This window comes from Zootoca vivipara, chromosome 14, assembly GCF_963506605.1.
Source record: "Zootoca vivipara chromosome 14, rZooViv1.1, whole genome shotgun sequence".
NCBI lineage: Eukaryota > Metazoa > Chordata > Lepidosauria > Squamata > Lacertidae > Zootoca > Zootoca vivipara.
In genome coordinates, this window is record NC_083289.1 from 3516932 (window position 1) to 3531413 (window position 14482).

Consider the following 14482-nt stretch of genomic DNA (forward strand, 5'->3'; position numbering starts at 1 on the left):
GGTGTTGTTACTATTCCTGTATTGTAAAAATCCCTTATCCACCTGGGACACGTTTACTTGTGAGAAAGCCTTCCCCTTGACCCCTTTGATCTGCGGGTCTGTTACTGGTGCCACATAATACTCATTCTGCAGTTGTAAAAAAAAGAAGAAGATCTTTTAACATGGGGCACCTACACTTTGGAACTCCCTGCCTATTGACCCCAGGCAGACACCTTCACTGTCCTCTTTACACTCTAAGCAAAAAAACACTTTTGTTTAGACATGTAGAATGTTGCCGTGTGTTTTAAACTGCTTTTAGCTCATCAATTTTAATTATTTTCTGAATGTTTTAAATAGCTGTTTTTAACTGCTTTTATTGATAATTTTAGTGTTTTGTTCTTTTGTAAACTGCTTTGTGTTGGTTTGTTGGTTTGTTTTTTACAAACAAGCAGTGAGCTCGTCTCCCTCTGAGGGGATCCTGCCATGTTGAGCTCAGAAGCAGCAGCAGGAAAAGCTCTCCTCCCTTTAATGGGAGTAACACCTTCTTCATTCAGGTCCATTTACTTCTATGCAAACTAAATGCACACAGTCTCGTCTTCTGCGCCAAAATGCAGCTCAAGCAATGCTATCCTTTCCCAGGAGTCCATTAATCTTAATAACTTTTTGGGGTTGCAATCATTACTTCAAATTAGATCAACTGCTGGCGGATGCTTCCAGTTATACCAAACAGGGGACACCTGAGATACATGGTTCCATGAGAGATTCTGTGCAGAGGAAGATTTACTGTAATCCCAAAGAGCTAAAAACCACCTCCTTGTAAGCATATATAAAAGAAGGGAAGTCAGGGAAGTCACTGGACATCACTTGAATTTCATTTCGTTTATTTTTTTAATGTCTTCCAACAGACATTTGTGTGTGTGTGTGTGTGTGTGTGTGTGTGTGTGTGTCAAGCTTGTTTTAATAATAATAATAATAATAATAATAATAATAATAATAATAATAATACAGGTTTAAAATAAAATCTACACGGCCCAGGACCTCAGGGTCTCCCCATTCTAGCCTCTAGCTTAAGGAGAAATACTGTATGTACATTTTGTATTTTGATACAGGTCATGTGCTGCGTTTCTTTGTTTTAAGCTAACCGAAACCCTGAGACAGGATTGAGATTTTAGCTGTGAAATATTTCAAGCACCGAAATAAAATAACTGCGTTAATTATTTAGCATTGCTTTATTGACCCATCTATAAATCTTTTCTGTGACTGGAGAATTTACAATCAGCAATGTTAAGAGAATCCCTTTGCTTTCTATTTGCCATCCAATATACCACAGTTCTGCTCCCTTGGACCCTAATGCATCAAGTTGTTCTACATAATAAAATCCATGTCCCTAAGTTGACCGTCATGTAGTAGAGGGGAAATAGTCTTAAACCTGCCCCATCTATACTCAAAACCTGTTTTCTCTTAAAGGTAGGATATAAGTTCATTTGGTACCTAATCCACACTTCTCCAAATTTTGTAATGCCATTCTTCAACAACAAAAAGTATATGCACGAAAATAGCTTGCATATGTGCATATTAGGAAAAATTGCGAGATATGGGAGAATGAAATGTGGATGAAGAAGTGTTCAAACTGGAAAATGCGGAATCAGAATTCAGATTCCTCCATGTCTATTACCACTGACACAATACTTTTAAATGTGTGTGCATGTGTTTAGTTTTTTGTTTTTCAAAGTGGCGGAGGCATAACAAAGACACACAATTATTTCCCAATTCTCTTTTGTGAGGAACTAATTCAAAAAACATATTTCCTTATGGAGACATTCTATGCAAACTGCTGTGCCCAGTGGTGACGCTGTCAACAGATGCCAAACTCTTTGAGCATTTGGACTTGTTTTTGTTAACCCCCCAATGTGCAGTGTGAAAGGACAGAAGATCAGGACCTGCTATTTGCATCTTCCTAAATGGCCCTGACCACATGTGTCACTTGCACACACCATTTGTCATGGGCCTTGAGGAGCCATCATGGAGGGGCTACTCGGATCAGGACAAAGGGTAGGAGGTGCCCAAAGAGGTGGCAGCTGAAAACTCTGGAGAGGAATGATGATGGTGATGCTTTTATTGAATTTATATACCACCCTATGCCTGCAGGTCTCAGGGCGGTTCACAGGATAAAATCTATATATTAAAAAATGTAGGCATTGTGCGCGCAGAGGTCACAGCCTTTCTCCGTAACTGCTGAACCGTAATGTAACAAATTTGGCCACAACGTTCCATGCCCAGCAGGGAGGGATCTGCCATTTAAATTTTTCCAAAAAACCACACCTTTCACACCTAAAATAATGATTAAACACAAAAAAGTGGTGCCCAAATTAGACATCACCACCAGAAGCTCTGAAAACTCCAGCAGCATCCAACAGAAAGGCAGATCGCACCCTGCCACCTCCAAAGCTGCGCCGCCAGAGGACATCACAAAATTCCACAGCAACCATCTGAAAACAGTCCTTTTGCAGCAACAAGGCCCAGCTTTTTCAATAGGCCGCAGCATTGCCAAGCAGGGAAAACTGAGTAGGCCACACCATTCAGTAGGCCACAGGCAAACACAAACAGATGGTGTTGCTGGAACAGATGGAACAGAAAACCATCAGCTCAACTACTGAAGTTTCACTTACCGTATCTGCCCATCCTCTAGAGAAGCATTTATTTATTAGGTGGTCCTTCTCTCACCCCAGCCCACATTTTATCCCCTCACCATCCCTGTGAGACGGTCTGAGGGGTGGTGACTGACCCCCCCCCCACAGGTCATCCATTGAATCTTATAGCTCACTGGGCATTTGAGCCCAGTCCTGGCCTGACGCCCATCAGCACATGGCACTACCTATTTAGTACCAAACAAGGCAACCACTTCCAAAGCCCTTCTCAGGACTACAAACAGAAGAGTCTGCTGGATCAGGCAAATGGCCCATCTAGTCCAGGATCTTGTTCTCACCGTGGCCAATGGGAAACCCACAAACCAGACCTGAGCACAAGAGCATGCTCCCCTCCCCCTCCTGCAGTTTCCAGCAACTGGCTTTCAGACCCATTTACTGCCTCTGACAGTGGCCTTAATCCTACAGGTAGACTAGGCCATTGAGCCTTGAATGGGACCATTCTAAGCACATTTACCATGTCATGGTACTTGTGTCATGACTCTTCTGCTGATTCCTTGGCCTGGCTGGCCACAGAATCCTTTGCACAATGGGAGAGGGCTCTCAATGGCTGACTCTGCCCTGCCTCCCCAGTGGGAAGCACCAATGCTTCTGGGTGCCAGTTGCTGGAAACTGCAGGAGGGGAAGGGGCTCTTCTGCTTGAACCCTGCTTGCTGGCTTCCCACAGGTTATCTGGTTGGCCACTGAGAGAACAGGATGTTGGATTAGAAGGGTCATTGACCTGATCCGGCATGGTTCGTCTCATGTTCCCTCTTCGCTCTGCCTATGGTAGCAAATAACCTCATAAGCCAACCTTGCTGTCTTTTCCCAGAAAAGCCCCGTTTGGCACACTTAAGCGACTTATGGATGCAAGCCTGTGATTAAAACAGGAAATAAATGGAGACCAAGGAGGAGGAGTACTGTATTTGGATTCCATGCACATTCTGCCTCTGACCTAAAGGTTGCTGTAATAAAATGTCTGCCACTAGATATCAGGTGCTATTTAAAAACTAACAAATTGCCTGTCATTGTGATGGGAAATGTGGGCGGGTGGAGAGGGGGGGGGAGAAGTTATTGCATACTGCAAAGACTCCTTGGGGTGGAGAGCACAAGAAGCCACCTCGGGCCGAGGGAGAACATCAGTCCATGGAGCTTAGTACTGTTTATGTTGAAGAGCAGCAGCTGTTCAGGGTCTCGGGCAGGATTCTCTCCCAGCCTGGGACCTTCTGCATGAAAAGCATAAAACCTCTCTTCTATCACAGAAGTCAAGGAGACATACATGGGAGCTTCTGGGTGATCTCCTGTTAGGTACTGACCAGATGCAGACCTGCTGAGCTTCAACAGAGATGCTCCATCACATGCCATTAAGCCTTGGCCTGGGTCCTTGATATGTCAGCCCTTGCCCAATCAATCCATCTCTGTCCCCTCCAGCAGTACTTCCCTGCACTGCCCATATTCTCTTCAGTTAGCCATGAAAGCACCAGCTTGGGTAATCCTTCTCCCATCCTAGGTCATCCCTGCTGCTTCCAAGCTATACTGCCTCATGTCCAATAGGGAGGTGGGGAACCAATGCCTGAGGTTTCCTTTTGCTCACCTACTTACAAAATGCTTTCTTAGATGATGCTCACCCTTCCCCCTCAGGCCACATGCCCACTGGAGTCCTCTTCACATGCAAGTGAAAATCAAAGCAATCTTTAGGTATCAGAGGGTTGTCTCTAATGGAGTGTCTGCTTTCATACAAAAGCTACACCCATGGAGAAGGACCATTTGGCTCAGGAATAGCATGCATGATTTGCCTGCAGAAGCTCCCAGATTCCATCCCTGGCCAGAAGAATCAGGTAGCTGGTGATGAGGAAAGACCCCTGAGATCCCCCTGGAGAGTCAACAGGGCCGTCTCAAGCATGTCGGGCGCCCTGGCGCGGAGATCGCTCCAGCGCCCCACCCCGTTTCTTGCTGCGGCTGGTGGGCTTCTGCGCGGCAGAGCCGCACGGTGCCCCCCTGCCGGCCTGGCACCCCACGCCACCCAGTCTACCCCTAGAGCCCGCCCTGAGAGTCAGTGCCAGTCAGAGCAGACAGACAATAGGAAGTGGCCCGGTTCCAAGTCAAGCTATGCTGTTACAATGAGATTTTCCCAAGAAAAGCAAAAAACACCATTGATTTATTAATCACCTTCTGCACAATAGTCAAGGCAATGCACAATAAAAAGATCCAAGCTGAATTTCAGCTAAATTTATGCCTGCGCCCAGATCTGACCTGCATTGATGTCTTGGAAAGGCCAGTCAGGGGTTCAGATCCAACACCCACTTCCCACAGGAATGCTTCTGGAGCTATTCCCATGAACAAGGGAGTCTAGAAGCAAGCCTGTCCCAAACATTTAATGCCGAAGGTGGAAATTCCAAATGGCAAACATGACAACACCTAATGCTGAGATTTTGCCCCAAACTGAAAGCTGACTGTGGAATCCAAATTCAGCCAGTGGACTTTATGCATTGGTTTGTCACTTTGAGGTGGGAAACCAAGTTCATGACACAATTTCTCTTGCAGGCTTCTCACATGGTGACAAGACCCAGCCTGAGGCAAACCATTGAAAATTGCCACACAGTAAACAAGATGGCAGCAGAATCCCTTGGCCAGACACAGATTTTCAGACAAGCAGGTTCCTTGTGCTTGCCACTTCACTTCATAGTGAGTGAAGAAAGTAAAGCAAATCCTGCAGAATTAATTCAAGCACACACATCCTGATTCCGCAAAGGCAGCTTTTTCCTCAGTAGGTTAATCTTAAGTGTCACTGAATGCAAGTCCAAGCTAAGGGGTTGTACTTCACCAGCCTCCTGGTCAGGTAACAGGATGTCTTTGAGTGGGACCCAAGCTCTGCTCCCTTCTGTGGTGGCTGCCCATGAGGCTTTTAAAATGATAGGTGTGCAAATAAAAGTTTTGTTTTGTTTTTAAGAAGGAGATTAGCAAAACATTCAAGCAAAAAGGGAAAGGGAAAAGATGCAGCCATAGCAAAAATCCATCACAAACACATTTTAGGGTCAACCCTAAAATGTTTTGACAGAGAGGCAAACAATTTCTTGGGGTTAGGATGGAGAGCTGGGTTTTCTCACAACTCAGTAAAACTAGAATTGAGTTACTTAATAGTTTGAGGTCTGAAACCAGGAGACAGGAGGCACAGAGAACCACAAGGAGGAGCAGTTGAAGAAGTGGCATCGTGTCAAATCAGTGGTATTGCTAAGGTTAAGCTTTGGAGCCCAGTCCCAAGTGTTCCTATGGTGGGCAATGCATTTGGGAGAAACTGACTTGGGCTGGAGATCTGGCTTCCTTTGTATGATGCTAATTTGAGGGAATAAATTAGCAGAAGATGACTTTCCCTAAGGGGGGCAGTGAACAGGGAGAATTGATTTGATATGGAGCAGGATCTGTCGGGAAATTAATTAGGGGTAAGATGCATTAAAGAGGAACTGATTTGGGGTGACCTGGGGTGGAGTGCAAATTAAAATTTAAAAATCATGGAGAGAGTTGGGTGAGAAATTATATATATTTTAATATGCCTTAACCAAATAAGCATTCCCTAAGGCATACACACATATTTTGATACCAAAATATTGTATTTTACATTAAAGTTAAAAGCACATATTACAAATATGATAAATGGGACATGCCTGAAACCCATGACCTTGGTGATGGCAAGCTCTGTTCCATCCTTTCTCCAGAAGCTGTCATACCAGCTCACTCTCGGATCAGGGGGCTTAGCCTGCCCCCTATCCATTATGTGCAGACAGGGACTCTTACTTGAAAGTAAGAAAGAGATCCCTATACAGGCAAGCCTAATTGTGTCAGCACTGCTGGGCTCATGGTATGGCCACCTGAACCGGTTTGTAGATAGCCACTTGCCTAGTTGTAAGAATTGCCCCAAAGGAGCAAGTCATAAATTACATATACATATGTGTGTGCATGCATGTGTGCATCCGGTGTGCATTTTCCCCCCTTTAAAGGTACAAAATGACTAACAATGGGGGGGGGGGATTGGCTAGGTAACATTTCGTCTGGGCTACTAGGTTTTATGGATTTATTTGCGAGGCTGTACTAGAGTACAGTTTTAGTTACAGGTAGGTAGCCGTGTTGGTCTGACGTAGTCGAAACAAAATAAAAAAATCCTTCCAGCAGCACCTTAGAGACCAACTAAGTTTGTCATTGGTATGAGCTTTCGTGTGCATGTATCTGAAGAAGTGTGCATGCACATGAAAGCTCATACCAATGACAAACTTTGTTGGTCTCTAAGGTGCTGCTGGAAGGAATTTTTTTTAATTTTGTTTAGAGTACAGTTTGTGAAACATTTCGTACAAAATTCTCCCAATAAACACATTTTTGTATGCAATTTTTGGTATGCAAATCTGCCTAACACTAATACAGAATTTTGTATGTAACATATGCATTTTGAGATACACTTTGCCTAACTCTATGCATTTTGCACACATTACTTGGTGGGAGAAGAGCACTGCAAAATTTGGAGAAGTGCAAATTTCAAACGATGGCTTTGTTTTGGTTCTTGTATCATTTTGCAAAGCATGAATCAAATAGATCCACCTTTAAATGTGAACTGAATCACATTTCCCCCACACCTGTAGCCTCAGTAGCATGAAAGAGTACAGTAATCAGTTTACACACCACATCTCTTCCCAGCCAGTCCAGGAGTCAAGTCTGCCAAGCTGCTGCTCTAATTGCTGGTGGCCCATTCCACGAGGCTAGCAGTAGCCAACTTGGCACACACGCACACACCCCAGCAGCTGTGGAACCACAACTCCTATCAGCCACAGCCTACATGGTGAAAGGTGATGGGCTCTTCAGTTCAGCAACACCCAAGAGATCCACGTTGCCCACCCCCATGAGGCTAAGCTGAGACAACCTCCCAGCCCCAAGCTTGCATCACAAACCCCAAGAGCCAATCCACAACATCCTCACAGCAACATTTATGAAAGGACCAAACCCTCAAATCGGAACTGCATGTTAAGCCCTTCTCAAAACTGCAGCTACGGTAAGAATGGTATCCCAGGGGCAAATCATTTACCTCCCCCACAACATGGGGAAAACCTTAATCCATGTTACAATTTACCCCCACCCCATTTTTATTTATTATGCAGTCAGATAAAAGTAAAATGTAACTGAACACAATAATAAATAATCAAATATTTCAGGCATTTCACTGGGAAGACTTATCAAAACAGAGCATCAAGTCTGAGAGCCTTCAGTCTTTCTGTTTCCCATCTTTACAAGGACACCAGAGAAAAAGGATAATATGCCTTGCACTGAAGGAGAACAGTATCGGCAATAAGCAAACTGGAAGAGTTAGAAATTCTGAAGTGTCACATAATGGGAAGGGGGGGATCTGTTGGTGTTCTTTTTATATATGTAACTAATAAAGTAAAAACCAATGCCCAGCAAATGTTCCTCTTTTTGCTGCAGCCCGAACCCAAGTCTGCATCTCAGCGAACACCAAAAACCAGACCATCCGGTAACAGAGCTTGAGCAAGGCTCCAATGCTTTTTACAATTACAATTACATTTCGAAATCCAACCTTCTTCCAAGAAGCTCAGGCTCAGAGAATGTGATTGCTTCAAGTTGTGGCTGAGTGGGGATTTGAACCCAGGTCTCCCTAGTCCAGCAGAGGAAATAAAAGGCCGTGAGGGGGGATGACAGAAAAATGCATATTGTGTAGACATCATGACACAAGATCAATCACCCTGTGTGTTAGAGGAAAGACTAAGAAGAATTTGATAGAGTGAGGCATATTGGTAACCAGAGAGATTTCCAGAGACCACGCCATAAGGGCTATGCATGTTTGCTCAGAGGTCCCACCATGTTCAATGGGGCCTATAATTTCTGTCATCACTGCTGCCTTCTGGACCGAAAGCAGAGTCAGGCCCTGGACACCCTCCAAAGGCAGGCCCCAACTCTGCAGGTCTTAGAAACCTAGCCTTCCACCAGCGCTATCCATGCGCAGCAAGTGCTGAACCTACCCACACCGACATCAGGCATGGGGCAGGCAGCCTCAGGCTTTGAGGTGGAAATACTCAGCCACAGATGCCAACTGGCCTGTGGCAAGCCCACACCTCCATAGGCAGGATTCAGCATTTCTACAATCTACATAAGAGGGGTGGGTTGGGGTGGGTTGTTTTTTTAGTGCACACTTTCTCACTGGGGGCACACATAGCACATTGCCCAACCTCCCTTGACACATGAACATCGGAGGACCCATCTCCATGTTACAAATGCTGCCAGGAGGTATGGAGCACCAAGCACAATAATTTCATTAATGCAGCAATTCAAGTATTCTGCCAGCAATTCAAGTATTCTGGTCTGTGTCCCAATTTCAGTGTTTAAGGGCTAGATGAGGGAGGGGAACCCACTCCCCCCCCCTCATCCAGTGCTAACATCTGAGAGAATTATTATCCAAGCAGAATAAAGATGGGGGGGTGAATAGAGAGAAGAAAACCAGGTTATAATTTGTCACGCTGTTTACCCCAAGAAAGATGAAGCGGAGAATTTTTAATTGAGTAGCTTCTCCCTCCAGACCTCATTACGGAGGGGAGGAAATAACTCGATCAAAAGCTTCAATTCAGTTGCTACACCGGAGGCCTATATCCACATATATGGAAAACTCGGGGAGAGAAAAGGGGGAAGATATGCTGAATTTCCCTGGTTTCCCTTCTTCCAACTTGACTAAAACAAATCTACTGCCAATCCATCAGCATTGCGCACCTGGGAGCAATATACAAGGTCAGAACACACGTGTGATATCTGGACATATAGAAGGTCAAAATGTGGTTGGAAGAGGATTTGGAGGACTCTGTCCCATGCAGGTGGCATTACTCAATTTTGGACTCTGGACCAAACAATCGTCCAGCCCCTTCCTGTTCCCCATACCCTTCAGAGCGGGGTGGGGTGGGGTGGAGCGCCTGGTCTTCTGCCCTGACATCTAGTTTCATTTTACACCTGACAATCCTGTGTATCAGGAAGTCCATGCTGGAGACACAAATCCTGGGGGGGGGGCAGATGTGTCAGTCCGGCTAATCATATGCATCTGAGCTCACCCTATGATCAATCTGCTAATCTTTCAGATGCCACAGGACTTCTATCACAAGGATTAAATCACAGAACAAGTTTTTTTTAAAAATAAATAAAATTCAGTGTTGAAAGAGGGCACATCACAAGGAATGACAGTGAAGAGACGTGGGGGTCTTAAGGAAGGTTCTGCTCTCCTTGCCTCTTTTCTGGATGGAGACTGTTCTCCCCCTCCTGTGCGCCCTGCATGAGGGAGATCAGCCAGCCGTGGCTTGGCTAGCAAATGTCTCTCTCCCTCTCTGCAAATCCCACAATAGCAGAGAAGAAAAAATATGCCATGGTTGTGCCAGGAGGAGAAAATCTCCCTGCTTAGTCTCCATGTCTCCTTGCAAACCAGACATACACAACCCAAACCTCCCTGCATACAGGCACAACTGTTCATTCCTCTGAGCCCCAAGCCATAGCAACAGATTGGCCAGCCTAGTGGGGGGGGCATTGCCTTGCCCTCATCACCCACATCTTGGCAGAAAATGCTTAATAAGACAAAAACAAACCAATGAAATACCCAAAGGACTGTGATACTTCTAAGTGCTCTGCTCCCTCTCCCCAACATAAATGTGTGCTTTTCAGTGGAGGGGGGGGAGAAGGAAACTGGATAACATCTAACCCCCCCCAACCTCTCCAAGCCCCTGCAGTACACACTTGCACAGTTCTCATGCACTTTGCTCTATCTGCACCCAAATCACCTGCACTGCTTTAAAATAAATAACAACAACAATATATACCTTGTGAGATAAGGCTATTATGACTTCCGACACACAAGTCCACGCTCTCCTCCCAGTAGGGAAGGGAACTGTGGGTGGAGGGTGGATTTCTTTTGGGGGGTGGGAAGGGATGTGCAGAGATGGAAAGAGAGAGAGAAGCCGGGAAGGGTGGCAAAGAGGAATGCAGCGCCCTAGGCAGCATCCTGCATTGCACTGCCAAAAGTTGAGCGGGGGAGGGGTATGAAGGGGGGGTACAGGTGTGTCCTCCGAGGGCATTACCCCCCCAATGCAGAGAGGGAAGGACGAGCACTATTCATGGGACCTCATCATCCCACCCTGTGCAATAGGAGTGTGTCTGCATTCCCCCCCCCCAATCCAAGAAGCGTAGCCTGCAAGGCTCAGGGTTTCTGCGCCTCTAGCTATGGCTCGATCTCCCCCCCCCTTACTTTCGAGAATAAAGGAGCCCCCAGGAGCGGGTGGCATCCATGCAGAAAACACCCACCTCTGTTCAGGATGCACAGGAGAGCTGGGAGCTTAAAAGCCCTTTGCGCCCATCCCCATCTATCCCCTTGAGGGCTGGGGCTTTGTCTCGCTCGCTCGCCCTCCCTCCCTCCCTCCCTCCCTGGTGGGCACAGCCCAGCCTTGCGCGCGCCCCTTCCTTACCTGGCCAGGGCAAGGCGGGGATGATTTGTCCTCCCCCGAGGAAGGAACTGGACTCCTTGCGGGCGGCCTGAGGATGGAGACCAGGAGGAGGAGGAGGAGGAGGAGGAGGAGGAGGAGGAGGAGGAGGAGGAGGAGGAAGGGGGCAGGCAGAGTCTGGATGATGGAGGAGGAGGAGGAGGAGGAGGAGGAGAGCAGCAGCAGCAGCCGCCGCAGCTGCAACGGCTCTTTTGTACGGCTCTTCTCCTGCTTCACAGCCACACACGGAGACTACTAATTAACCCGGGAAGCTGAGTGCGCCGAGCGCGCCCGGGAACCTGCATGGAGCCGCGCAGCTCCAGTCTGCAGCCCTCCTCCGGGGCTTCCCAACGAGGCCAAGCCGGGCGCGGGGCTTCGGGGGAAGCTGGCTGGCCCCAGGTGCACACTGGGGGTGGGGGTCCGAGGTAGACTGCTCCTGCACGGGGAGGCTTCGCTGGAGCAGTCCTTGCGGAGCTCCTGGAAACTGGCCTGGCGCGGAGGTAGTTGCAAGCTGGGGTTCGAGGGTAGACTGCCCCTGTATGGAAGGTTCCGCCAAAGTAGCCCCTACGGTGCTGCTGGAAGCTTGCTTGGTCCAGATAGGGTTGCAAGCCGAGATTCAAATGTAGACTGCCTTTGTGTAGGGAGGTTCCGCTTGAAATAGCCTTTGTGATGCTTCTGCATTCTCGCTAGTGGGTAGACCGCCCCTGTATAGGGAGTTTTCACTTAAATCTTTTTTGGGTTTCCTTGTGGTTATGCTGAGTTGTTGCTGGTGTTATTATTAGAAAAAGAGTGTCCCTGTTTTAGGTGGCCACGTTCAGCAATGATGGGGCAGGGGCAGAATTCTCTGTGCCTCCATACAAGAGCAACTTTGATCACCTCCTTGCATCCATGCATGCATCTCCCTTGCAAGATCTGGCTGCATGTGACCCTCCCCTGACAGTGCAAGGATTCAATTTCATGACAATTCTGCATAATTTAATCAGGACTGTAGCAGAGCACACCGTGTGTGTGTGTGTGTGTGTGTGTGATGTATAATGCATCTGAGAAAGTCTGTGATATTGCAATTTATATTTCCCCCTTTTTCAGGTAGAAGAAACCTGAAGTGCAGAGACAGCAATACAGTGGTTCTCAAATTTTATCCATTCCGGAAGTCCATTCCAAAACCAAGACGCACTTTCCCATAGAAAATAATGCAAAACAGATGAATCTGTTCCAGACTTTTAAAAACAACCCCTAAAACAGCAATTTAACATGAATTTTACTATCCAGCGAGATCATTGATCCATAAAATGAAAGCAATAATCAATGTACTGTACTATAAAATAAATACGTACAACAGTATTGTAGATGATAAAAATTATCATCCACAAAGTCACAAAAACAAATTAACCAAAAAAGCCTCAAAAACAAAAAACTCAAAATAATTAGCAAAAGCACCAAACTTAGTCTGTTCTGGAAGTCCGTTTCACTTCCGAAATGCTTGAAAACCAAGGTGCAGCTTCTAATTGGTGCAGGCGCCCAGGAAACAATAGCCAACAGCCACATCGGATGTTTGGCTTCCGAAAAACATTCAGAAACCAGAACACTTACTTCCGGGGTTTTGGTGTTTGGGAACCAAGGCATTTGAGAACCTAAGGTACCACTGTAATATCTAGCAGAACTAGGTGATTTGAACCCAGGACTCCTGTGTTGTGTCCATAACATTGGAAACTGCCTTTTGCTGGGTCCTTCTGGTCTAGCATTGTCTCCTCTGACAAGCAGTGGGTATATACCTTTAAAGTACATTTCCCCCCCCCCTCAAATAATTCTGGGCGCTGTAGTTTACCCGTCATAGAGTCAGAATTCTCAGCAGTGGCCAGAATTCTGTTAGGGGAAAATGTGCTTCCAAATTTCCAATGCACATTAATGGTGTAGTAGTGTGTACGCAGCCTAAGATCAACCCTGGGGCCCTCTGCATGAAAAGCAGATCCTTTGTTGCTGAGCTACCACCCTTCCCTGCAAATGATGATCTACTATGGGCTATTATTAATCCTGCTTCTTGTAAAAATGTTTTGTTTTTATGACCCTTATTTGTCTTATGCTATGGGAATGGCTTTGTGTAGGGTTAAGCAAAGAGATGCAACTGACACTCTAGTTCTTTAATTACCGGTGTGTGGATGTTGGATGATGAAACAAAGGACCAACCTTTCAGCACACTTTGGTTAGGGATATGGATGGAGGATGGTTTGAATAAAGCGTTGATTCTATATTTATTGTTAATTGCCATGGTGGTTATTGCAAGAAAATGGAAATATTTAGAAGGATTAAATAAGGATTTATTATTTTATAGTCAAAACTGGTCTATAGCCACTGTTGAAAAATTAACTCAAAAATGAAAGTATGCTAGAGGGCAAATGTAAAAAAGATTCTTTTTCATCTACAGTACTTGGCAAATTATTTCATATATTATTGATGATAACGATGTCCAAAGGACTCCTGTGAAATATGAATTAGAGCCATCCTCTACTTCCTGGATCCAGTGCGGATTTAATTCCTGGAATAGCCAGGCTAGTTTCCTGTTGTGGTAATGGCCAGCATGGCCCATTAAGGTAGCAAAGGAAGTGGTTCTGTAAATGAATGAATGAATGAATGTGTAAATAAACTATATATCATAAAAACACCACAATCTGCTGTGCCTCATTCTGAAGGAAACCAAACCCTGGGGAAACTCCTGGAATCTCACTACTTGGAGATTGGGATGGCAGGCAAAAATATTGTAGAGTTGGAAAAGTTTCAGAAAAGAGCAACCAAAGTTTTCAAGGGCACAGAGTGACTTCCCTATGAAGAAAGGTTGCAGCATTTGGGACTTCTTAGTTTAGAGAAAAGGTGTGTAAGAGATGGCATGGTGGGAGTTTATAAAATTATTCATGGCATGGAGAAAGTGGCTAGACAAATTCTTTTCTCTCTCTCTCTCTCATAACACTAGAACTTGTGGGCATCAAGTGAAGCTGAATGGTGAAAGGTTCAGCACAGATCAAAGGAAGTCCTTCAAGCAGCACAGAGTTGACCTATGGAACTTGCTCCCCCAGGAGGCTGTGACGGCCACCAAGCTGGGTGGCTTTTAGAGAGGTTTAGCCAGTCATGGAGGAGAGGGCGGCCGATAGCTGCTAGCCATGAAGCCTCCATGGTGGGAGGCGTTAATGCTTCTGAATCCCAGTTGCTGGAAGCCACAGGTGGGGAGGGGGCTCCTGTGCTCAGAGCCTGCTTCCAGGTTCCCCACAGACATTTGGTTGGCCACTGTGAGAACAGGGTGTTGGACTAGATGTCTCCCCCTTT

At 46.0% G+C, this 14482-nt stretch overlaps 1 protein-coding gene across 1 annotated transcript in view; it reads right to left on the reverse strand.

Annotated features, from left to right (window-relative positions):
* APBA2 (amyloid beta precursor protein binding family A member 2) overlaps positions 1 to 11211 on the reverse strand; it is a 100358-nt gene extending 89147 nt beyond the window's left edge. Inside the window, exon 1 of the mRNA XM_035132241.2 lies at positions 11153 to 11211. The gene's annotated coding sequence lies outside the window, so the exon portion shown is untranslated. The remainder of the gene's footprint in view (positions 1 to 11152) is intronic.
* Between the last annotated feature and the right edge of the window lie 3271 nt (positions 11212 to 14482).